Source organism: Danio rerio, chromosome 17, assembly GCF_052040795.2.
Source record: "Danio rerio strain M-AB ecotype USA chromosome 17, GRCz13ab, whole genome shotgun sequence".
In the NCBI taxonomy this organism is placed as follows: Eukaryota; Metazoa; Chordata; class Actinopteri; order Cypriniformes; family Danionidae; genus Danio; species Danio rerio.
Window position 1 is genome coordinate 20346905 of NC_141037.1, and position 27029 is coordinate 20373933.

The 27029-nt window shown below is 35.2% G+C and overlaps 1 long non-coding RNA gene across 1 annotated transcript in view; it reads left to right on the forward strand.

Moving 5' to 3' along the window:
* LOC141378549 (uncharacterized) overlaps positions 1-8947 on the forward strand; it is a 239466-nt gene extending 230519 nt beyond the window's left edge. Inside the window, exons 6-7 of the long non-coding RNA XR_015513292.1 lie at positions 4666-4780; positions 6475-8947. This is a non-coding gene — a long non-coding RNA (uncharacterized LOC141378549). The remainder of the gene's footprint in view (positions 1-4665; positions 4781-6474) is intronic.
* The last annotated feature ends 18082 nt before the right edge of the window (positions 8948-27029 follow it).

Here is a 27029-nt window from a genome sequence, read left to right on the forward strand (position 1 = left end):
AAATCAAAAAGAAACCATCAATGTCAAGCATTTTTTTGTGTCCAGGCTGGTTGAGGTTTTTATAGGTATATTGTAAAATTATATAATAATAACAACAGAATTGTAATTTTAATATTTACTTTAATGTTTATACTTAAATATGTGTTAAATATATAAACATTCACATATTGTTATGATCACCAGTGATCGAACAGTTGCAGATCGCTGGAAAACTACAATTCAACCACTGAACTGAACTACAACTACAATCATGCACCTCACACACACCAGTTCCTGATTCCCCCTTGTTACACACACTCACACAGCTGAAGCTCATCATTGAAATATTACCTGGACTATAAAACAATGTCTCATTTTCACACACATTGCTTAGTCTTGTTTTTTTACCAGTAACATTGTGTCCTTCTAGTTTAGCCTTTTTTTTTTTTTTTTTTTTTAACTTTTGACCGGCAGTGTTTATACTATCCATATGTATAAATATAAATATGATTCAAATGGAAACAATGCATAAAAAATATACATTTGAAATGAATAATTATGCATTAACATAAATGAGAAAATTATGTACTCTAAATAATAAAAACTGCTTATTACTAAATATACTTTAAATATATATTTTAAAATAATTATGTGGGTCTATTTTCTTGTTAACTGTTTTATTATTATTTATTATGTATATTTTTAAATCTGTTTCTAAGTATAAGAATCACAAAGCTTGCCAATTTCTATCATAAATGAAAAAAATGAAAGCATGATGACAGCGTTGTGTGTGTCATGTATCTAATATCTTTGGTTTCAAGGAGGTTTAAAAAAAACACAAGCCTTTCTTTACTATTTGTGTAAAAGCTTTCTTGCGTTTATTTGGCATTGGAGGAGTGGACAGCAATGAGTTCTGCTTCACCTCAGGTCCTCGCGCATTTGCTGAAGAACAGCGGGATCCATCCATAATGGAACTCTGACATGAAATTAACTGAAAATAATGCGCATGACATTTTTGCACAGCTGGAGGATTTGAATAATTGAGGCGGTAATAAGACTCCATCAGAGGGCAGGCAGGTGAGGTTCACTTTTTAAGCACTGCCACGGCCTTCAGCAGATGGAGGTTTATTCACTAGAGACAAGTTGGTGCTTTTCAAGAGCAACAGAAGAGCATGATGGGGAAAAACTTCAATGCACACACACACACTCAGAGCTTATAAACTCAATCTGCGGGGGTCAATGCATTTGCCTGAGACCTGCTGGCAGGCTGGTGTAACTAGTTATTACCTGAATGGATTCATGGATGGCTTTTGGTTTTCTCAAAGCACAAGGTCTTCTAAAGAGCTTTCTCATTTTCGGCACTTGAATCGGTCATAAAACTGTCTCCACACAGAAATTTGTAGAGTTACTCAGCCTTGTAACTTAATACAGAGAGATCCAATGCTATATTACTGTGCAAAGGTTTGGGAGCAGTAAGATTTTAATACAATGTCCTTATATTCACCAAGGCTGTATTTAAATTATCCAAAATAATAATAATAATAATAATAATAATAATAATAATAACAATAACAATAATAATAATAATAATAATAATAATAATAATAATAATAATAATAATAAAATAATCAAATCATCTGGCTTGTTAAGGAAAGATTTGCTATGATTTTTTTAAAGAGGTTGGGTGTACCCAACCTCCATGACGGGCAAGAAAGTAACCCCCGAAATCCCTATAGACTTGACATTGCCTCAAAATGACTGACATCGATATCTAGATAAGATAGTCGTAGAAGCTAGGGCTCACTGTACTCAACCTATCAAGTCGGTATTAAGTAGTGACATAATAAATTTGTCGACACTCCCTAGCAAGCACTTATAGCACCCCATCAACCATATAACAACATTAATAAGCCTTATTTTAGCACATAAACACCATAGAAAGACAGGGTTTTGGGTTCTTTTCAATTAGGCTGATAAAAATCTAATTTATTTTCACTCAGTAAAGTGCATTGCCAAAGCCTAGCAACCATTGCTTTAGAGCAGTACGGTAATGCATTTTACCCCAGTGAATTGCCATGGCAAACCCCACTCACATTTACTTTATAAAATGTACAATTCTAGTTTTTATCATTATTATTATTATAATTATTCGTTCATTTTCTTTTCAGGTTAGTACCTTTATTAATCTGGGGTGACCACAGCAGAATGAATCGCCAACTTATCCAGCATATGTTTTACGCAGCTGATGCCCTTCCAGCCGCAACCCATCGCTGGGAAACCCATACACACTTATTCACACACACTTATACACTGTGGTCAATTTAACATAGCCAATTCACCTGTACCACATGTCTTTGGACTGTGGGGGAAACCAGAGTACCCGGAGGAAACCCACGCAAACGTAGGGAGAACATGCAAACTCCACACAGGAATGCCAGCTGACACAGCTGAGACTCGAACCAGCGACCTTCTTGCTGTAAGGCGACAGCACTACCTACTGCGCCACTGCGTCGCTGTTATTATTATTATTATTATTATTTTGTTGTTGTTGTTGTTGTAATAGTAGTATTGTTCATTTTAAATTTAAATAAATCATTCTTTCATTCATTCATGCATTCAGTCCAAAGCTATCAGCAATTCAGTAATCATAGACCTTATTTTCAGTGTCATGTGATACTTCAGAAATAATAATAAAATTAATTAAATTTATATTAAATTAATTAATATTAATTAATATTAAACCAGGGGTATCCAAATTTTTCCTATAAAGGGCCAAAAAGCAAACCTGATTGATGGCTGTGGGCCAAATATATACCAAATCGTATATATTAAATTATAATATTTAAAAATAATTAGAAAATGTTGCTTTAAAACATTATCTAATGCAGCATCATTTGTAACGTTTTATAATGAAATTTTAACAGTAAAAAACATTTTTAAAAATCCCATTTATAGCACAATGGAGTTCAACGCGGAATACATTATTGGAGCTGCTCCTGCCTTTACCTTGATTTGCTTGCAGATAAAAGATTTTTATCTGCAGATTTTAAAAGCATGCAAAATGCATTTAAAACAATTAATTGAATAATTTAATTTCAAATTGTAGCTTAGCAATAAAACAAACAAATAAAAGGTTACATTAAATTCAAAATGATGATCTCTGTCAAAGGCATTCGTCCCAACCACCTCCCCGTCATTCTCCCTCTCTTTTCAAATGATGGTGGGCCAAATCAAATGGGATTACCATGGGCCAACTTTGCCCCGCGAGCCCTACTTTGGCATCTCTGATGTAAACATTGATGCAGTTTTATATTCTGAGAATCTAGTAAACTGATTTTGCTCTAAATATATACATTTATAAAAGTTTTGTAACTTTGTAATTCTTAATTTAACAGTGCTGTTTATTGAAGAGAATATTTTATCAACACGTTTTAAACCTCATTTCAGTAGTATTAGTAACCCATTTCTACATGAGTACATAATATTTTACTCATGTAGAAATGAGTTACTAATACTACTGAAATGTGGTTTAAAACGTGTTGATAAAAATATTCTCTTCAATAAACAGCACTTTTAAATTAAGAATTTGAATATCACTCGAGGGCTATTTGCAAGTAGACATAAAAACTTACTACACATACACACACACTCATTTACATAATACATGTATAATTTCTGGAAGTGATCCAGTTTTATATAGACTGTTGTTCCAGGCTTCACGTGGTAACAATCTATTACAGTTCCTTGGAACATCTTGTCTCTACGGGGGCTGAAAATGGCAAAGACATACGTTCAGACTGGTGATATTTTGCACCAGCAGATGGTTGATGGTGTTTGCTGTGTTTGCTTTCAGTGCACCAAACAGCAGGTCACATCTGGCTCAGGCTGTATTCCCAAACTCCAGCAGATGCACATTCACATATACCTGTCAATCACAACAAGGCTGTACAGGATAAAAGCAGCATTTAGCCACATGTTGGTTTAAAAGCACCTCTGGGTAAAAGAAGGCCACCGCAAAGTGATGTAAAGCATATTGTGGTAGATAAATAAAACACTGCAGCTAACAGTTCAATGCAGTGTGGCAAAATTAAAGTTGTGCCATTTGTGTCTGCACACACAGAGAGCTTTTTTTTCCCATAAATGGATACAATGAAATTATGTTGTCAGATCATACAGCAGGAGTGGCCATAAACAGTGACTGAGTAATGATCAAAATACCATTGCTGGACCATTTAAAGTTGATATGAAGTCGACGTTGTAATATTTTCTTTTCTGTTGAAAATAATACCTAGGTTGTCACTCTGGGTAGACAAGGAAGACAAGGATGGTTATCAATTTTATTTAAAACAAAGTCACTTAATCAAAGTGAGGAAGTAAAGGAGTGATGATAATGCTGTTTGTGATCTTCATACACAGCATGGTAATGTAAACATCTGATGTTAACGATCTCACATATTGTTTGTTCGTAGGATCATCAGCAGGTGAGTATACAGACACACAGTTTAAGTCAATAGCATGATCTTCTAGTAAACATTATATAAGTGTAAGCACTTTCCTTGATTAGTGTGAAGGATCTGAAGGCACATAAGGAACATCCCTGGTTGATTATACAAACACACAGTTTATCAGATAGGTGGCTGATCTTCTAGGAAACACCAGATAAGAATATTCACTTCCCTTGATCAGTGTGAAGGACTTGAAGACTCATAAGGAACATCCATGGAAGAAGAGGAGAAGTCAAAGGAGCGAAGATGAGGACAACCATCCGACTTCAATACCAGGCAATGACTGAGAGGATAAGGTGAGCTTTTTAGTCTCCTTTGATGAGGGGGAACAGGTGCAGGTAGTTAGAGGGCCGGTGAGGGTTCACGGAATTGGATGGAGGTGGTTTGTAAGGGAGAGGGATGAATGGGTGAGCAGGAACGAGGCGGGGATGTGACAGTAACCCCCCACCCAACGCCCCGCCACAGGTGCCCCCTGGCACCCTAGACCGGCAACGGGGACGGCCACGCCCTCGGGGAGCTGAGCGATCGGGATGACTATGGTGGAATTATTCAAGGAGAGTTAGATCTACGATGCCATTGTGAGGTGTCCAAGTTCTCTCTTTATGACCAAAGCCCTCTCAGTCCACAAGGTATTGGAGCTGGCCGTTATGCCACCGGGAGTCAAGGATTTTTTTGACCTGGTAGATATGATATTGTCATCGTCTGTCTCCGTTTGATCGGGGCGGGGGGGTTCCAGTTCTGTGGAGAGAGGAGAAACAGGATCAGTGAATGGTTTGAGGAGTGACACATGGAAAGTTGTCGAAATTCTGTAGTGTGGTGGCAATTTGCATGAGTGGTATACCTCCGGCCTGCCGGCTGAAGATGGACATGAGTCCCATACCCTCTCACTCTCTTGGAACCAGTGATCCATCGCAGGCACTTCCTAAGTTTCTCTGTCCAGGGTAACATCGTGGGACATTTTGGGCCACCAAAACTCGTGTTGTGGAGCAAGAGGGTTTGCCTGCTGCCAGGATGTCCTGAGCCAAGAAAGGTGTGCATACTATCCAGGACTGGTATAGGATACCTTGTGGGCACATAAAGAAGGCCTTGAGGAAGTTCAGGATGAGCTGGCTCCTCTATTGTGGCTGATCGGATATCCTCATCCAGAATGTGATCAACAAAGAAAGAAGGTGGTAGAATATGTTCAGGAGAATCATGGTGATGATCAAGTGAGTACATCCAAAAGAGAGCATCAGCTTTCTTGTTCTTATGGCCAGGCTGACAGGTGATGTTAAAGTTGAATTGTGCAAAAAATAAAGACCAGCGAGCTTAGCAGGTATTGAGGCGTTTGGGATCTTGTAGATACTGGAGGTTCTAATTGTCCATGATGACAGTGAAAGGATGTTGAGCTCCTTCCAGCCAATGTCGCCATTCTTCAAGTGCCCGCTTGATGGCCAACAACTCACGGTCTCCAATGCCATAATTTCGTTCTGCAGATGTTAATTTCCTGGAGTAGTATGTAAATGGATGGAGGACTTTAGATTCACCACACCATTGGGAGAGTATGGCACCTATTCCAACGTCAGCAGCATCCACTTCCACGACGAAAGGCAGTGAAGGGTCCAGATGACGAAGGATCGGTGCTGTAATGAACATTGTTCTCAATTTGACAAAGGCGTGATGCACTTCAGGGGTCCAGTTGAGAATACATTGTCCGCCTTTAAGAAGGGAAGTTAAAGAAGCTGAAAGGATAATATAGTTATTTAAAAAACATCTGTAAAAGTTGGTGAAGCCTAGAAATCATTGTAGTTCTTTGATGGTTTTTGGAGATTCCCATTGGGAGATGGCATCTACTTTGCCTTGCTCCAAATTGACCCCTTTGGCGGTAATCACGTATCTGAGGAAGGAGATGGTGGTTTTATGGATTTTACATTTTTTCAGCTTTGAGGAAGAGTTGATAATCTCTGAGACGTTGAAGGACTTGCTAAACATGATCTTGATGTTCTTTAAGGTTACAGGAATAGATCAGGATATCATCGTAAAATGATGGAGGAAGTCTCTGAAGTTGTGATACTCTCACTTTAACCTTAACACAAGCAACGCATCACGCCTGGGTGAAGTGGACCTGTATTCATTCAATGATATAGGAGTGATCTATGTTAATCAAGTTTCACTGCCTGCTTCCAACATCCACCGAACAAGGAATATCCTATATAGTCTGAGGTTAGGAGCTTCTTACATATTATGAATCATCTCACAAACCCCTCAGGCATGTCATGACCACCTATATTGCCTGTAGGATGAGCCGGCACACACAATATAAACTTCACAGTCTATTTGCCAGCCTTTCTAAGTAACAATCACAGTTTGATACAGCAATTTACAGCTTTCAAGTAACCTTTTGCCTGGAGAGTGTATCGCAGCTAAGAGACATAAAAATGTATCCAGGTCATTTTTATTTTTAAATTGTCACAGAGTTGAGTATCGATGCTAAGGGGCTAATTCTGAAGTTGAAAAATTCTCTCACTTGTGTCATCCGCGGTATTACAGCTGCTGCTAATCCTACTGAGAGGCGATATAGAGTGTGCTGTCTAGCATCTTGTCAGAATGAGAAGTGAGCCACCAGGAGCATTACAGCGGTGTGTGTGCGTGTGTGCAAAGACATTTAGAGTGCCTCTCTCTGTCATGCAAGTGATGAAGTGTGGAAGTCGCAGTCGCGCACACTACAGTTGTGCTGAAGTATGTTGTTCAGCGGCTGTCATTGAGGTAAAGGGGGACAGGACAATATTCGTGTTTGGACTTTGTAACCAAATAGCATTTTTACTGGAGGCGCATCTGGGGTGACAAATTACAGTTTGGATAACCATTAGCTCCAAGGTTGTTGTAATCTCATTCCCTTTGTAATTAACTCATGGCAAAGCTTTTGGCTATTAGCTGTAGATTCATTGATTGTGACGTTCTGCTAAAAAGACAAAGACTGATTATTTCTTCAATGAAATCAGGTCAAGTTGAGTCTTGTCACGTGTGCGATGTTTCCAAAAATGGCTTCTCTGGAAATGCATGTAGATCAAAAATTATACTTAAAACATTTAAATAAATACAACAGAAATGTGTTCATTTTCAAGGTGAATTTGCTATCTAGTAATGCATTTATTATGGCTATATGTATGTATTTTTGGATGAATAGCTTTTCTTTGCCTAAGGCCTTGTTTGTTCATGTGTGCATTGTAATACTCAAGTAATTATGCTCCAACTGTGAGGTTAAATTAATTCACAAATGTTTATGTATGTGTTCTTGTACCACCTAATGTACTTATGAACACAAGTGACAAGCATTAGCACTAAATAATTTTTTGCTGCTCATTTTTTATTTTTTTATTTTTATTTTTTTTTTATGTGCATTTGCACTAGGTCTCCACAATTAATTGAAAAAAGGTTGCGAGCACAATCTCGATTCGATACAAAATCTTATTTCAGTCAATTATATTTTCAAGGTCAGGAGAGAAGCGTAAAGGCGGCCACTTAAGTCTCCACAGCAAATGAACACCTCCAAATGATATTAAAAGTTTCACATACTTACTATTCACATAGATACTTTTTGCAAGGTATAATTTACCCCAAAATGTCATTTCTGTCTTAATGTAATGATGTATTCGATGATGCGAAATCATATGCTCACTGCGTGCTGTTTGTTTACTATACCAAAATGATGCACACGTGCCTGCCAATGATGCCTAGTTTTTTTAAAAGAACCTGCATAGGCTGTGAATAACAGGTTATGAAGTAACACAGAGCGATCATTTGGGAGCAGTGTGAGAGGTATGATTTGCATGTATGTTTTTTTTTTTTCTCACAGTGATGGCAGCTATGAAATGAGCGCATTAGGCACAGATTGAGTGAAAAAAGTTTGGAACTCACCTAGTAAATGTCTTACCAATTAAGTTAAAGAAGTGACATATAAACTAATTCATTTAATTTATCCAGTGAAACAAGTTGTAAATTTATTTTTTTAGAGAATAGAAATCTGTGTGGACCTTTTGTGAATATAAACACCAGTTTTTTAAATGCACATATATCCAAATGTTTTGGTTTGATGTGGAATATCTTACATTTAAACTTACAAAATTAAAATTAAAAATGTTCTCATACAGATTTTTTTAATATACAATAATAATAATAAAACTTTGGAGGAAAAAATTGTGAACACAGTTATTTGTGTACAATTGATGTAAAGCATTATATCGAAACCCTAAAAGACATTAAAAATAAAAAGCTATAAGGATGTATGCAATTTTGGAATCATTTTCCTATGCGATTTTTTTAATTTATAAATCCCCTGTAATTTTATTTTATTTTATTTTTTTGTTTTTTATTCTCTATTGATTTGTTCCTTTGATGATGAAAAAAAACGTAAGCATTGTATTCCTCATTTATGCAAATGTTCTTTTTATGCAATAAAAAAAATGTGCACGAGGCAGTGAAAGTAAAACTGAAAACGGATGCAAATGATTTAAATGATCATTTCACATTTTACAGTTATGATTATGATAAGCATTTATAATGAACACAAAGTGTTGTGCATGGAAAAAAAAATGTAATGGGCTAATATAACTTTTCTAGCCTATTTAATGTTAAATACAATGCAGGAGGGAATCTGATAATGACAATGTTTCATTTTACTAGTAAAAAAAATGGTCTAATAATGTTGAAAATGACAAATAACAAGCATATGACTCAAACATAATAATTCAACTTCAGAAATACACATAGGCCTAATATTATCATTGTTGTTTTACCATATGTTTGAGAAATAACAATAATAAAGAAAACCGTGATCTTGATTTTAAGAAATTGTGATTCTTATTTTAGCCAGAAGTGTGCAGCCCTAATTTACACATATCTTTAAATCTTATTTCATTTTATTTTTAATACAATTCTAAAGTTTCAGTCGGTAAGATTTTAATAGAAAGAACAGCATTTCAAGATCAGAATTAGAAAGAGCTTTTTTTGCCAGGTATGTTCACACATACAAGGAATTTGCTTTCGTGACAGAGCTTCTACAGTGCAACTGTCACAGTCGGTGTCGCTCACTCACAATTGAGACTCAGAGATATCAAAAACACACTTTTTGTTTACATAAGCACACACTTACTACAAAAAACAGGAATTTTGCACATAGGAGTCACATAAAGGGTTGACATATCAATACCAGATGAAGAACTGAACAAAACACAGGAGTGTAAATACACAAGACATAATGGACTAAATATAATCTGGGGTGAGACACGGTGGAATTGCTGATCACTAACATACTGTGGGAAAGCAGAATAAAGGAATCACACGACGCAAAGATAAAGCACACGGATCACGGGATTTGTGAAAACACAACACACACACACCAGACATGTGGCAGCAACAGACAGGCGAGATAAAAAAACAGATAATCAATGAATTTAAAAATGGAAGTAAATAGTAAATGCAAATATACAAATTGACAAGTGTATGTACAGGTATATCATACAATACAACATTATATGTGCAGCTGTTATGTGCAAACTGGCATGTAAAGTATGTTGTTAACTGAATAAATGTAAATGTATATAAAAAGTTGTGATGTTTGTTTCACAATTACTATCATCAAGTTATCATGAGATTTGACTACTTTTTAAAAATCCTTATTCTCATGTTTGATAAATTACATTGTTCCTTAACCCTCCTGTCATGTTCACCCCTTGCCCCTTACTTTAGTGTTCCACTTCAAATATATATATATTTTCTCACTTAGATTTTATGTCTTGTTTCTAGTCCAAATACCCAAAAATTCTTACATCAAGAAAAATTTTCTAGACAAGCAAATCATATTGCATTGTTTAAAGAAATATTATGCCAAAATGAAGTGAGTTTTTCACAAGCAAGCAAAATAATCTGCCAATGGGGTAAGAAATATAATGTCAAAAAGAAAAAACAAGAATATTTAGCTTGCCCCATTCGCAGATTATTTAGCTTGTTTTAAAGAAAAACTCACTTAATATTGGCATATTATTTGTGAAAACAAGACGGTATGGGTATGTTTTGCATGCCTAGAAACTGCTTCTTGATATGAGAATTTTTAGATATTTGGACTAGAAAGAAGACAAAAAAATCTAGGAAAGAAAAGCATTTTTGTGGTAAAACTAAAAGATCTCTTTTAACTGCTCTTAAACTGCTCAAAAAACATTTTTTGCTGTGAACAATGTCTTAAACTAGTGTTTAACTTGAATTTATTGAATTAGACAAAATAGCTGCAGTGAAAATACAAATAGGCACTGAAAATGTATTAAAAAATGATCATTTAATGTCATGGAGGTTATCACGTGGGAGGATCGGCACGAGGAACGACATAGTGTGTATTGGGATGTTTTCTGTTTGATGGTTGAATATAGTCTGGATACCCATTTATTTCCAACGGTGGTCACTTTTGAACGGGAACACCACAGGTGTAACACGGTTGATTAAAACAATTAAAATTCAATGAAAGAGGTGATGATCACTTTTACATGTTTAAGTGCATAGTGTGGAGGATATCATAAGGCCTTAAGGCAATCAGATGTAAAGCACAATTTTATGAGTGTTTTAATTTGTAAATCGGTCAGATTTGACCTGAACATGACAGAAAGATTAATAAACGTTTTAATTTATAAAATGATAGAATAAAACAAATCATACTGACCACAAAATTATTGCACAGAAAACAAATACAAGCAAACAAACTGCATATTAACATCCTTATTCAGCTACACATCTCAAAATTAATGTCAATCAATTTGCAAGACAACGTTTCGTACTGATTTTAATTGATATTTATGAAAAGCATTGTTCTTGGCTAAATCATACACTATTATTTATAATATAAGACATTTGTTTGAATCATATCTTATGTGATTTCCACTCAGTGAAATGTAAGATAGGCACTGCTTTCTGTTCCTATAGCTGTAACCACATGAAAGAAAATGGCAATGAATCTAAAGAAACATACTGAATTTAGTTCTTGTTCTGCTTCTGCTCTCATTCTAGATCCAGAGATCATCAAGGCCATATGTCATTAAAATGGCTAAAATGGAAAAGTAAGCCATTTACTTTGCTAAAATAGACTTTTCTATCAAGCATCCATCCTTCCCTACAGGTCACCATCTTTAATCGCTCATTTGTTTGAACTCTGAAATTCATCTCAGGTTCAGGGACCTTAATTTTAGACAGCAAGTCATCTTTCATCTTTTGTTCATTTCCAACTTTTGAAACATGAATAAAAGTTACCACAAAAGAAAATCTGCTGCAATGATTTAAGTGAGACAGTGTAGTGTTCTGTGCTTAAGGGAGAGTTTTCAATGGCAGACAAAAGAGTTGACTGCATTGATTTTCTTTACTTGGGAATAGGAAAGAAATAGATTGTGTACTGTAAATGTTAGCAAAACTGCATACAGTCAAAGTCCCTTTAAGGCAAGTCATTTTATTCGGCGGCCATCTTTGATATGGGGCATACTCTCTGAATCTGAAAACATCAAATTCTCCAAAACTGTTTCCCAAGCTTACGATTACATTATATATGTGGAACTACCAATAAAATTAAACAGCAACTGTCTTATAAGTTTAGTTTCTAAATGTCCGAATCAAACAAAATCAGCATATTTTAGGGTGACCAAACTAATGCACATGCGCACTCTAAAGGAAGGAGATCATGACACCAACCTTATTTATGGCCATTCTACACATTATCATCCTCTGAATAATGCTTGTCAGATCGCACTGCTCTTCTGAATTAATCCACAACATGGTCTTGATGGTGAATTTCCTCCAGAAATGACAGCGACTCTTTGTTTACTAGTTTGTGGGCGTTTGAGTAGTTCCTGTGATGTGTGTTTAGCAAGACGGAATGTTCCTCACTTGTGGGCGGGGCTTCATTTTCCATATTGACCATTAAACTTTTCCCTATTCAAAACTATACGAGTGACATGTCTTGTGTAAGATAGATTTAAGTCTGATTAAATATAACTGAGCTACTATTTTGAAGTTTTAGGCCATCTAGAAATGAAATTTTGACTTTGCTATTATTTAATCTCCTCAGTGTTGTTCCAAATCAATAAACATTTTATTCTATAAAATACTCATTGAGAGATGAATCAAAAGAATCAAGCACTGTATGAGTAATGAACTCTAAATTCAAGGTGTTCAGGAAATATATATATTTTAGGTACATAGTTAGTGCACAGTTCTTTCATAATTTACCTACATGATATATATATTTTTTTTCTGTTATGCACAAAAGAAAATATTTAAAAAAAAAAAAAAAAGCTGTAAACCTGTAACCATTGACTTCCCTAGTATTTCTTTTTTCCACAAATATGGAAGTCAAGGGTTACAGGTTTTCAGCTTTCTTCCAAACATCTTATTTTGTGTTCAACAGAGAAAAGAAACGTAAAAAGGTTTGGAACCACTCAATGGTGAGTAAATAGTAAGTACATTTAAATTTTTATCTGGGTGAACTATCCCTTTAATCATATTTTATCATGCTTCCCCAACTCCAACTATTTAACTTACTGCTTATTCTTGTGTTCGTCCACCCATATGATTCAATGCACTGATGAACACACATTGAAGTTCACTATGTTCTTTTGTTTATAAGCAAAAAAAGTTGGAAAAATATCATAATATAATAGTTTCATCCTGTACCGAGCATGAGTGAAAGGCAGGACGCTTGGACCTACGTCATTTCTATCAAACTTTTATTTAATCTCATATGGCACTGCTGAGGAATAGCACACAGGTTTTTATAAATGTACTGACAATGGGGTGGAGTCACTGCAGCGGGTGACACAAGAGTATAAAGTGAATGAGAATATAGACTGGGAAGCCTGCCAAAACAAATACAGCATAATATTGGACTTTGCAAAGAGCAATATTCTGTTGATGACACAACTGACCCCCAAAGCCAATCAAAAAAAAAAAAAAAAAACTCATAACAAAAAACTTATAACTCTGTCTTAAATCAAAATTTACAATAATTATTTTGCTTGTGCACATGGTTGTTCTTTAGGTGAATAATAATTTCATGCAAGTTAATCCCCCCTCCCTATATATATATATATATATATGTATGTATGTATGTATGTATATATATATATATATATATATATATATATATATATATATATATATATATATATATATATATATATATATATATATATATATATATATATGTATATGTATATATATATGTATATATATATATATATGTATATATATATATATGTATGTATGTATGTATATATATATATATGTATGTATGTATATATATATATATATATATATGTATGTATATATATATATATATATATATATATATATATATATATATATATATATATATATATATATATATATATATATATATATATAATTGCTATATATAATTTGTCTGTGATATCTGTTGCAATGACATTACAATTTTACCAGATAGCTTGAATAGTTCTATTTGTAAGACATTCATTAATTAAGACTGTTTTGGGATTATTTTGGATGTGAATCATGCATAAATATAATAAACAATTTAAAGCATATTAAAGACTAAATAAAAAAGTTAAATATACAGGGCTTTTTTCAGTGAGTGTAAAAGTATTTAGGTACAGAAATTGAATAATTAAATCAATGTTAAGTCTTTGTATGAATAATAAAATAAAATCAATTTATTAAAGACACAAACGATAAATTTTCCTGTGCCTGAATGCTTACACAGCCACAGGCATTAAAACGTAGGTAGACTATAAAAGTTAACCCTGTTGTGGGTAAATTCTGCAGTGACTTCACAAATTGCTAGTTTTCTGGACTGTGCCTTTTACTCAACTATACACTCAACATTGGAAATCCTGTGATGTCGCTATTATAGATGGGCACATTGCGATACCCATGCTGAAACGATTAGGTATTTAGATTAAGTATTGGGTAAAATTAGATTTAGGTGTTGGGTAGGATTAGGGATGTAAAATAAGATCATACTTTATAAGTGCCAATAAACAGTTAATATTTTAATAATAGGCAGGTTATAAGCCAGAACTAAATGGTGTGAATTCTTACTTAAACTTAAGTGTTATAGCATTTTTGATTTATCAAAGAGCTGTAGAAAGACTTGCTTTTAAAATTCTCAGAAAAAAAAAAATCAACGATCTATACATAAAATTCAGTCTACAGGCTTTTATTTTGGGTTGGGTAAGGTCTCATTTAAGTTTCATTACAAGCTGCTCATACTTTGAAAATAAAACTGAGAAATACATTAAAAACGTCCGCATACATACAAACCCTTTAATGACAGAATTTAATTTTCTGTGTGAACTATCCCTTCCAGCCACAACATTAATTTAAGCGACTCCAAAACATATTAGTGCTCTACTTGAACTCAAATTAATATGTCCAACTTCTGGTGTTCATAAGAACTCTGGGATTGCTTTTCAGTTGAGTGATGTGGGACCGCGGTGGTGTAAATCCAGCACCCGGGGCTGATTGTAGTGCCAGAAGTTGAACTGGGACGAAGGGGTTTGCTTTTGTTTGCCCGCCTTACGTAATCACCAATCTTCTCCATGCACAAGCAACTCTTGTTCTTTTTAATGACTTCCAAGTTTCCCAGCGATTGTGGGTTTGTTTCACGCCTCATTTTGTTCAGCCGTCAAATCTCTAAATTCCACCTTGTTTGGAGGAGTGATGGAGGACAGAGAGATTATGGCGGTGGGGTTTTTGTAGGTTGGGACGCAGCATTCTGGCGTAGAGTAGGTGCAGAGCTGCTCGTGCCACTCCAATCATACAGAAGCACCTGGTGGTTATTTGGCTGTAAGTCTTAGTCTGTCTGCCCCTTCTTTGTTGGCTCTTGTGTGACAAGAATGTAAAAACAAACAAAGTTGTCAAGGAGTGCGGCAAAGTGATATTAAGGCTGGCGTACACACAAACTTTGAAACTGAATAATGGCAAGCGAATACAAAACTAATACTCTGCGGCTTGACGGATCTCAGCAATAAGAATGATGTTGGGTTTTAGCTTTTACACCCTCTTTGTTAATGATAATAATCTGAAGTGACAATTTCAGAGTCTGGAGTTTGGAAAGCACCTTAAATACTGACACAAATCACGGCTGACAGTCAGAATGTTTCCAGCCTGACAAATAGAGCGTGATGATCATAGATCTACATCAAGGGTATGCTTTTGTATTCTCATGAATACCCGTTTTTATGTCTGAATGATTTAGCAAGTGCCGTTAAGTGAAAGATTTGAATAATGTCAATCTGATAGCATGGCGATGCATTTCCGAGAAGGGATTCTTCCATGTTTAATAGCTAATGTGGGGTGGGTGGGCATTGACAGCCTTCTAAATACTCTCTTTCCACAGCTTGCACATCTAAATGGCACCTTGTGTGCCACAGTTCGTTGTTATTTGTTTGGATCGCTTCCAAGTACATTAATTGCCAGCAGTGTTGCAAGCAAGGGATAGACAGTTTACCTTTAAGACGTAACCTGGCTATATAGTACTCCTTTTAAAAAATGTTTGTATTTTTGTATATTTTGAAGTGGGTGTGATTTGTTTGTATTATGTAAATGTTTTTTTTTTTTTTTTTTTTTTTTACTGGTTACTGATGTTTGTTTTTTGTTATTTATATTTTATTATTTATTCATTCATTCATTCATTTGTTTTTCTCTTTGGCTTAATCCATTTATTTCACAGGGGTCACCATAGCGAAATGAACCGCCAACTTATCGAGCATATGTTTTACACAGCTGATGCCCTTCCAACCCAGTACTGGGAAACACCCATACACACTCACATACACTACGGCAAAATTAGTTTACTTAATTCACCTATAGCGCATGTCTTTGGACTGTGGGGGAAACCGGAGCACCTGGAGAAAACCCACACGAACATGGGGAGAACATGCAAACTCCACACAGAAATGCCAACTGAACCAGGCGGGACTTGAACCAACAGCCTTCTTGGTGTGAGGTGACAGTGCTAACCACTAAGCCACTGTGTCATATATTTTATTATATTATATTATATTATATTATATTATATTATATTATATTATATTATATTATATTATATTATATTATATTATATTATATTATATTATATTATATTATATTATATTATATTATTCATTTATTTTCTTGTCGGCTTAGTCGCTTTATCAATCCGGGGTCGCCACAGCGAATGAACCGCCAACTTATCCAGCAAGTTTTTACGCAGCGGATGCCCTTCCAGCCGCAACCCATCTCTGGGAAACATCCACACACATATTCACACACACACTTATACAATACAGAAAATTTTGTCTACCCAATTCACCTGTACCGCATGTCTTTGGACTGTAGGGGAAACCGGAGCACCCGGAGGAAACCCACGCGAAGGCAGGGAGAACATGCAAACTCCACACAGAAACGGCAACTGAGCCAAGGTTCGAACCAGCGACCTTCTTGCTGTGAGGCGACAGCACTACCTACTGCCCCACTACTAATATTATATTATATTATTTTACATTTTGTTTTGTTATTTTATTTTAGTTTTTTTTATAGTGGTACTGCTTATTTACCGTCAATACAAAAAAAACAAACTGCGAATATTGAAAAGATGAGTATAATAGATTGTTTATAATATAACTAATTGTCTAATAAGTATGCAAAACAATTACATCACGCTTTAAAAAGTTCCTTTATCTTAAACCTGTGATTCACAGGTATTTTACACTTATTTACATTTTTAAGTTGCATTTTAAGAACACGATCTGCTTGGTCAACTTTTGATGCTGAGATCTTAACTCACTACAATATTTTTATATATGAAAAGTGCTTAATTTGCAGGTATAGATTTAAAGGAATAGTTTTTTACAGGTAAAAATATTGATTTTAATATTTAGGATATAATAACACATCACATTTATCTACATTGTGAGTCCATCATATCTAGTTTAGTCGGTGCACATAGCCACACACAAACACCAACACACACACACACAAATAAATAAATGAATAAATAAATAAATAAATTAATAAATTACAACACATCAGAATATCATATAAAGTTTTGTATATCAAAATATTGCAGCGGTTCATTCTGCTGTGGCGACACCTGATTAATAAAGTGACTAAGCCGAAAAGAAAATGAATGAATACAAAAATTGCAGCAATATTAATAACTCTACAGTAAAAATATATGACTTGTTGTTTGTTTGAAAAAATAAAAAGACTGCTTTTTAAGATATACCTTTATCAGAGGGCGTATGTAACTGTTCTTCAAAAACACATTTCACGCTTTGATTGAACTTCTTTTTTAATTGACTATCAATAATAAACTTTTAGTTTTTGTTAAGAAATACGTAAATCAAAGACATTTGTTGTAAGTACACAAAAGTCCTGTTTGCCGAAAAGGGAAACTACTTTGTTAATGACCCGTTTTATAGAACTGTCCACACTCTGGCAAGTTCCCCCATTCACCTTTTGTTCTCTTTCCACCCAGTGAATTTATGGACAGTGGCCTGTTTTTGGTAAATGACCCGATGTCGCGGAGTAATTTTACTCAGCCCCAAGCTCCATAGTTTGGACTTTAATTTATCTGAACAAGCTACACCGAGAGCAAGTCTATGCAGTTCCAGTGGTTGATCATGCAAGCAACAGCAAAAAGCCACGGCCATATGTCTTCCCCCAGCTCGTGGGAGTGAAGACCAGAGCAGGTGCTCGGCTGCCTTTTCGGCTGTTGCAGGCCTGAGTGCAAGTCGACGGGAGGGAAAACATGATTACTCAAATATAGATCCGCTGATAGGGAGGAAAACAGGCTACTCAAACATCTGCAGCCAGTGCTTAAAACCACAGATTGTCTCAGTGCAAATAGGAAAATCCAAAGCCTCTTGCTGGGCTGTTATGAAGAAAATCTCATTATAAGGTTTCCAGACCAGTGCTGTGGTCGATTTTACAAGATGAGGAGAAAAACTGATATCAAGAGATGGATTTAGCTCATTGCAGAGAAGAAATTTATCAATATGCATGATTCCTTTTAGGCTGAGCATTGGCTTTAAGTTATAGTTTTGTGTTGCAAAAGAACTGACATTTAATATGTGTCAACATTTCCTGCCAACTTTACTGTAGTCATGCTGAAAGTTGAAAAATCACTGCAGCAAAGCATTTAAATGTACAATTCACATATATAAATTATAATTAAATAATCATTGAATGACTTCATTTCACTATGTTTTGGAGCTGGATATTGATGACAAGCGTTTTGCGTGCCCCTTGACCACAAAGTCTTAAATTACATGTGTGTATTTGTAAGAATAAGTAAAAAATACATAGTTTGAGTCAAAATGATAGCCTTATCTCAGCATTGCCAGACATGATAATTATTCGTTTATTATCTTATCTCATTCTGAAAACGTACCTCTATATACATTTCTAGAGACCCGTCAAATACGTTCCAGGAATTTAATTTATTTTTTTTGCTGTTTTTGTTTTCGCAAATGGGCCGATGCAGTGGCGCAGTAGGTAGGGTCGGTTGGCGTTTCTGTGCGGAGTTTGCATTTTCTCCCTGCATTCGAGTGGGTTTCTTCCGGGTCCTCAGGTTTTCCCCCACAGTTCAAAGACATGCGGTACAAGGTCAATTTGGTCGGCTATATTGTCCGTAGTGTATGTGTGAATGAATGTGTCTGGATGTTTCCCAAAGATGGTTTGCAGCTGGAAGGGCATCCGCTGCGTAAAACATGTGCTGGATAAGTTGGCGGTTCATTCCACTGTGGCGACCTCGGATTAATAAAGGGACTAAGCCGAAAAGAAAATTAATAAATGAATGTCTTTGCCACTGTGTACACTTTTTAAGATCTCGAATTTCTCTCGCGAGTGCTGTTGACTGACTGTTAGACTGACTGACTGACTGACTGACTGACTGACTGACTGACTGACTGACCGATCGACTGAATCACCCTCCCCCTTCCCTAAACCCAACTAATAGTATCTGAAAAAGCAGAGATTGACCAGCCCATCCCACTTCCCTAAACCCAACTGACACATTTAAAAAGCAATTCAGAAAAAGAAAAGCCCTTGTCTGATTTTTACCATTTATATATATATATATATATATATATATATATATATATATATATATATATATATATATATATATATATATATATATATATATATACGATAATTTACCTCCAAATACAATAAATATCCTAACAAACCAAACAAACCTAACAAATGGAAGCTCATTAATTTAGCATAACTCTCAATAAAAAATAAAATAAAATTACCTTTCTGTCTGATTTGTTCCAGGGTCACATTTTGGTAAGACATCTCTCAAAGCCCTTTCTGTAATTATCTTAATAAGAGTTTTTCTATACCTTAAGTGTATCTAAAAGCATAAAAGCAACTGATTTAGAGTCCCTCAACATTTTCCTCACCTGACATTAGTCACAATTTCTTGCTGTATGTGCTCTGTACTGATGTGGCATTGTCTTGCAAGCATTAAATCTGGCTAATAGTCTCCCTTTTCCATTTATCTGATCTTATAGAGATGTGACTCAGAGGTCTGACATACTGAGATTTCATTTTCTTACAACACTTAATGCTACTGCGAATGAAACCCATTTACAATAGATTCTGAAAGAATGGCTGTTGTGTAATGAAAATTCATAAACATATTTCTGAAGACTTTTACCCATCTCCTCTTAGCACTTTTGTACATATGGACCACCATAATACCTCTTATGCGAGTGTGAATGGATTTTTCTAAAAGTTTTTCACATTTTCTAAATGAAAGTTCCTGTCTTATTGTTGTCTCATCCTGTAAATGTGTTTTTTTATAGCTTTGTTTTGATGCTAGGATCATTTATACAGCATGTTACAAAAAAAAAGTTGTATATACTGTAGGTTGGTGATGCAAAATCCATTTCCTTTTAAGATTTTTAGATAAAAGCTTGAGGCCTTTTTTTCATTTAATGCACTTTAATTGCTTAATTTTTGATGACTGAAAATACTTAATCTAAAAGTGGAAAAAAAAACATTGTAAAAAATAATACTAATAAAAGTCATTACCCTCATACAGTATTAATTTTCATATACCTTCCATATGTTATGTGTAAATATTGAAGATTGTAACATCACTATGGGTTTAATTTTATTTGTATCCTCTCCCTTCCCTCTTTATTCGAAGACATTTTATTGGCTCGTGGATTTTGACAAGTGACGAGTGGTTTCATGTCATTTAAAGCTCCAGTGATGAGTCAGACCAGACTGGAGGAAACTTGGTCAATTATCACTGCTCTTTATGTGTTATTATTTTGCCACGTATGCCCTCTGTTTCTCTGTGGTTAGCTTTTTTTTGTTCTAACCTGTGATTAGCTCTTAATCTTCTTGAGTTTTACTTCTTGAGTCAAAGCAGGGTGAATCCACCTTCAGCTATCACCTCATCCACTGCTGGAATCAGCTTCTTGAAATGTGCTCCAACATCATACTATTTTGGCTTTCTTTCCTTTTTCACTTCTTTAAAACCTCTTTTAATACATTTTAATCTGTTTTTAATAGTTTTTATTCTTTGTTTTTATTTCTTAATGGTTTAGATTCAGTATGCAAAAATTGGTGATTATATTATACAAGATAATATAGTGATATCTGATTATTATAATCTAATAACAGTATAAGTAGGCCTATCTGTTGAATTCAAAACTATTTTAAATGTTTTAATATGAGTTCACTTTATATGCATAAACACATAAACTATTGGAATGATAATAGAAGAAAGATAGAAACGTTTTACAGTACACAATGCGAGTTTTGATCTGATAATAGACCACAAAGATAACACAAACAAAAAAAAAATTATGTCATTTGGTAAATGAGCCACCAGTAAGCTGCTTATTGCAACTTCTGATTAGACAATGACATTTTCCTGGACTCTCTTCATGCCACCTTCAAGAGAGGCTAATGGTGCCCTTTTGAGCTCAGAATGGGGAAAAGCTTTCACACATCTGAAGCCAATAAAGGTAGGGAGACCTTATAACTCGTAAAGTTGAGAAAAGAACCTTTTTTAAAGTAGAAATAAAGTCAAAGTGGTGTGTTACAAGTAAACACGGAGGAAAAACACGGAGGGCTCAAACTCCTCTGTTGTTCGTACCTGAGGAAACAAATGCGGAATTCTATTGACTGACCAAGCCTTAACCTGTGTCTGCGTCTTAATCTCTGGTCCTCGCCTCTCAATGTCTACTCATACTTCTGTAGACTATACAGATGGAGTGACAGGATGCAAGACATGTTTGACGGCTGCCAAACAAAGTGAACATGACTCACTACAGCAATGTAGGCTCAATACAGATGATGTAAGAAGATTAAAATAATCTTTGCAAGTTAGAAACCAATTCATACAATGGAAATAAAATGTATAAAACAACATCAAACAACAATAACAAAAATGTAATCCTGGATGAGACCCCCTAGTGGCTCAGAGTACACTCAAAAAATGATGTTTGCTGTTTGTTCAAAGTACTTATTTTAAATGAGCTGAAGCACAATTTGTAAGTTGTTGTTGTTTTTTGCGACAGCTTATTAATATATTTTATATTTTTTATCCAATTAAATCTATAAAACTTAATGTTGTACACAGATCGATGGTGTGAAACCCAGCATCTTTTTACAGTGTATGGGCAAACATAAAAAAAAGATAACCCTTAGAATTAAAATTAGATTTTCTTAACAGATGTGAACTGAGACAAGGACAATGGAAATTGCTAATTTACACAACAATGTAAAATTTATACTGAAAAAATAATAATAGTAAAAAATAAATAAACCTCAGAAGGGAAGAGGAAAAAAGCAGCGACATAAAAAATTGCTAACTAACAAAACCCAACACTCTAAACTTTCTGAAAACTGTTTTAAACACTATACAAAAAATAAATAAGTCAATAAAAATAAAAGGTATTCCTCCCCTAATGTGTCTAACAGTAAAATATCTATGTGGATGTATTATGTACAGTTAAGGTCAAATTTATTAGCAAGTAAATAAAAAAAAACAATTTATTTTATTTTTGTTGTCTAGCAGCGTTTTTTTTTTTTGTTTTTTTTTTTATAATTTTACTAATATAGTAATATAGTTGAAGTCAGAATTATTAGTCCCCTTGAATTAAAGAAGAAAAATTTCCTTCCTCTGTTTAACATTATTTGGGAAATATTTTAAATATTTAATACTTTCCTTTCACTTCCCTCTGCATTGAATAGCTTAAGTATCAATATGTCTAGTTACAGGCAAGGCAAGTTTATTTATAAAGCACATTTTAAACACAATGGTAATTAAAAGTGCTTTACACAAACAAGAATAAAATAAATGAGTTTAGATATGCACGGACGCCTTTCTTTATACAAAATGAAACTTTATGGACTAATCTAACAGAAAGTAACACCTAACACAAACACACATTCATACAGTTTATACAGAAGAGTAAAGGAGGAAAAATAAGAGTTTGAGAGAGTGTAATGATAGAAAAACCTCAAATTTTGTAAGACCAAACCAAGCAAACCAATAATTACCAATTTATCCTTCGATGTTTTCTGTAGGGTTATATTTAGTTTAAACCAGTTCAGTGGTAATCTGGAGGTGTTACTTGCGTTCCCTTAGTGATGTGAAGAACTCCATCTGTTGAGCTACTGTTCCCACGTGGTTAGTTGGTGGTCGGCACTTTGTCCTGTGAGGCTTGGAGTGAGGTGAAATCTGTAGTTTCAAGTTTTTGAGGTAGCAAAAGGACTAGTCATGTTGACTTCTGGTTTCACAGCATACTAAACTTAAATAGACTATTGACGGAAAAGAAAGAAAGAAAGGTATCAGAGATTGGAATGTCTGAGCTGTGCGATTAACCCATTTTTGCCAGGGTCCAAGTGTCTTCACTGGACCTAAAGAAAAGCTGTGTCGGTTCTCTTCCTGTTCTGGTCTGCTCTGGGTGTTCTCTAGGGTTCTCACCAGTTTTTATAAGGGTGGACTTGTAACTCCTCTCAGGAGCAGAGTTGACGAATGAGAAGTTAACTCCCCAGAGGCACATTTTATAGTCTTTTTTTCTGAAGCCTAGGCATTGTGAATGTATGCTGACGCAGTAATGCACACGTATTAACTTAAAATGTAAACAATTGTTCAGTACACTAAATTAGCTTTGCAGGGACATCAAACAAGAACCATACATGATCTTGTTTAACTTTGGTGGAATTAGTCATTGATTGCAGAAATAATAAAATTATAATGTTAATACATGAGCAAAAGATTTGTTGCAAAACACCTGATGACACATAAAGAGAGAATAAAGATGTAATGAAGTTTAAGGCCATCTGGCTGTCAAGAAGAAGGAGGCAGAGAACCAATGAACTTTTTATCAAGTTTTAATGAAGAAAATAAAACAAACGGATGGCAGCTTTTCATTGAGACTGTCGTCAAACTGAAAGCAAAAGTAAAACAAAATGTCCGGGCCTGGTCCTCTGTCTCCCAACACTGGCGTCTTTCCTCCTTTTAAGCTTCCAGGGCTCCTCCGTGAGACTCGAGGCAGGTGATGCGTCCAGGTATCCCTGATTATCTCACTCATGCCACCTGCCTCACACGTTCTCACGGCTTTCGGCCCCACCTGACTCGCCACAAAAGATTTACATTAAACCATCAGTCTTAAGCAAGGAGCGCATAGGAGCTTGATCATGTCTGTGTGTCCATTTTTAAACATTCCTTCATGTCGTAAATACCTTGGAATCAAATTACACACTGACCATCCAGTATTTTTTCTGGGTAGGAGAGGTTGATGGTGTATCATTTGTGGAATAAAGCAAAAAAATTATGTGTCTGATCGGCCACATTGGTTTAAAACAATAATTGTATAAAAAATGTTTATATAAACTAAAATTTGCACAATTATCAAATCTAATTATTAAAAGAAATAGAAAAACCGGGCAAAGCAGTGGCGCAGTAGGTAGTGCTGTTGCCTCACTGCAAGAAGATCACTGGGTCGCTGGTTCACTGGTTCGAGCGTCGGCTCAGTTGGTGTTTCTATGTGGAGTTTGCATGTTCTCCCTGCGTTCGCGTGGGTGTCCTCGGGGTGCTCCAGTATCCCCCACAGTCCAAGACATGCGGTACAGGTGAATTGGCTCGGCTAAATTGTACGTAGTGTATGAGTGTGTGTTTGTGGATGTTTCCCAGAGAGGGGTTGCGACTGGAAGTGCATCCGCTGCATAAACACTTGCTGGATAAGTTGGAGGTTCATTCTGCTGTGGTGACCCCGGATTAATAAAGGGACTAAGCCGACAAGAAAATGAATGAATGAAATAGAAAAACTTAATGTCATTTTAAATTTTAAAAGATAATTTATTTCAACATTTACATTCACCTTGACAATAGCTGAAAACACATTGAGTTCACAGCATCATCTGTAAATCAAGCCACACTGAGCTAAAGAAAACAATGGGTAAATAAAAATACAGTATAAAGGGCAGATTAGACTGTGATATGTTTTAACTCCACAGCAAAACGCTTTAACCAGATCAAATAAGAGTAGTTTGACTGACTGAGTGACAGGAGTGTTTTTATATTTCTCTTTTAATATAGAACGAAGTAAAATCATCTGGAGATTATCTGTCAACATTTCTTGCAAACATCATGCATTATGCATCTAAACCATTCCAGTTTATTATAGTATATATATATTTTAGTCAATGTTTGTCTCTTAAACATCATGAAACTTACTTTTCCCCATCTGCTGCTTTTCAGATCAAGGTAGTCACTTGAAATTGTTTCCTTCCCTTTCATGCCAACTGCCATTGAGATGAATGAGAATGTTTCTGAACAGCTTTCTGCAGGTGTTTTAATAATCTTCAAAACAGATCAAGGCTATGGTATCCCCACAGATTCACAGTGGAATAATTAGTAACACATTACTTGAATAGGGATGTTCTTAAAAATGTCATGAAACCTGTATATTCAGACATGACAGATGTGGGTCATTAATATGAATCCTTATGACAACTGTCATCAATCGCTCACTTATGGCATTTAAAATTCAGATGAGACTTTGTTTGAGATGTATAAATCATAACCTGATTTACAGCTGCCTGACCAATACTGCATTACCAAAACAACAAAACCTGTCATCTTTATCATTCTCACTTGACATTAGTATGAAAACATCAATTGTCAATAATCTGTCATAAACATGATTGTCATGAGGTCAGTATAAACTCAACCCAGGCTCATTCTAAAAACATACCTCAATATAGATTTCTGGAGACCACCAAATCTGTCCCAGGAGCTATGTTTTTTGTAATTTTTGTTTCGGCAAATCCACTTGAGGCCGCTGTGTATGCTTTTTCAGATCTCAAATTTATAATGTGAGTGCCATTTGCACCTGCTGCTCTCATGTAAATCCACCAGAGGTCACTGTTGACTGACTGTTTGACAGACTGACTGAGCAATCGACTGACCCACCCTTATCCTTCCCTAAACCCAACCAAAAGCACCAGTGCCCACCCACTTCCCTAAACCCAACTGACAGTTTTCAGATCTACGTTTTCAGAATGAGCATATGTTGTATAAAATATGTTGTATAAAATAAAAAGTAAAATTACTGATCAACTATCAGTAAAATGGATCATTTCTCAATAAACCTCATTAAATATTAATGAAGCTGTTACTGTATAAAATGACACTTTCACTGAGAAATATTATTGACAAACTCATTGTGTTCCATTTACAATAAAGTGGTCATGAGACAGTCATAATGGCCTCATGTTTATGACAATTTATGACAAGGTATGATGCCTTGGTAATGCCAAGTTGTGATAACAAAAACATCTCAAACAGTGTCATCTGAACTAATGACCAACACAGCTCATTATGAAAACATAACCCTATATACATTTCTGGAGAATAATGTAGCCAGAGGAATGTATGACTGCATTTTGTTTTTAAAATGAACACCACGAGGTGGTATAATGCCATTCATTTTCATACTTACCAGCTGACCGCTTACCCACCCACTTAGAATGTTATCACATAATTGAATGTGCGTTTTCAGTAGTTATCAGCTGATAGATATGGAGCAGTATGGATCTTCTGTGCGTACTAGTAGGCACAGAAGGCTGTTATCATCCATCCACAAGGTTAAACAGCTATACTAATAGAGAAGGCTCCAGATCTGTCTTTACATTACTGTGATGATTGGGTTTAGGGCTGGGGTAGCGGTAGAAGTTAATAAAATGTAATAAATGGGAAATTTAATAAATAAAATTAATAATTCTTGTTAACATCCAGGCGCAGCCGTATGTGATCTATAGCTGATTAAACATGTGGATGGATGATAACAGCCTTCTGATACGCAGAAGGGCTCTACTGACCCATATCTATCAGCTGATAACGCCCATTAAATTGAGTGATAACATTAAAGTCTGCTGGCTTACCTCCGTGTGAACAACTTATCCGCTGTTACCAGTTTGTCAAGAGGCTTGTCGCATACGTTGGCGGACTTAAGACAAAAGCAAAAGGCAAAA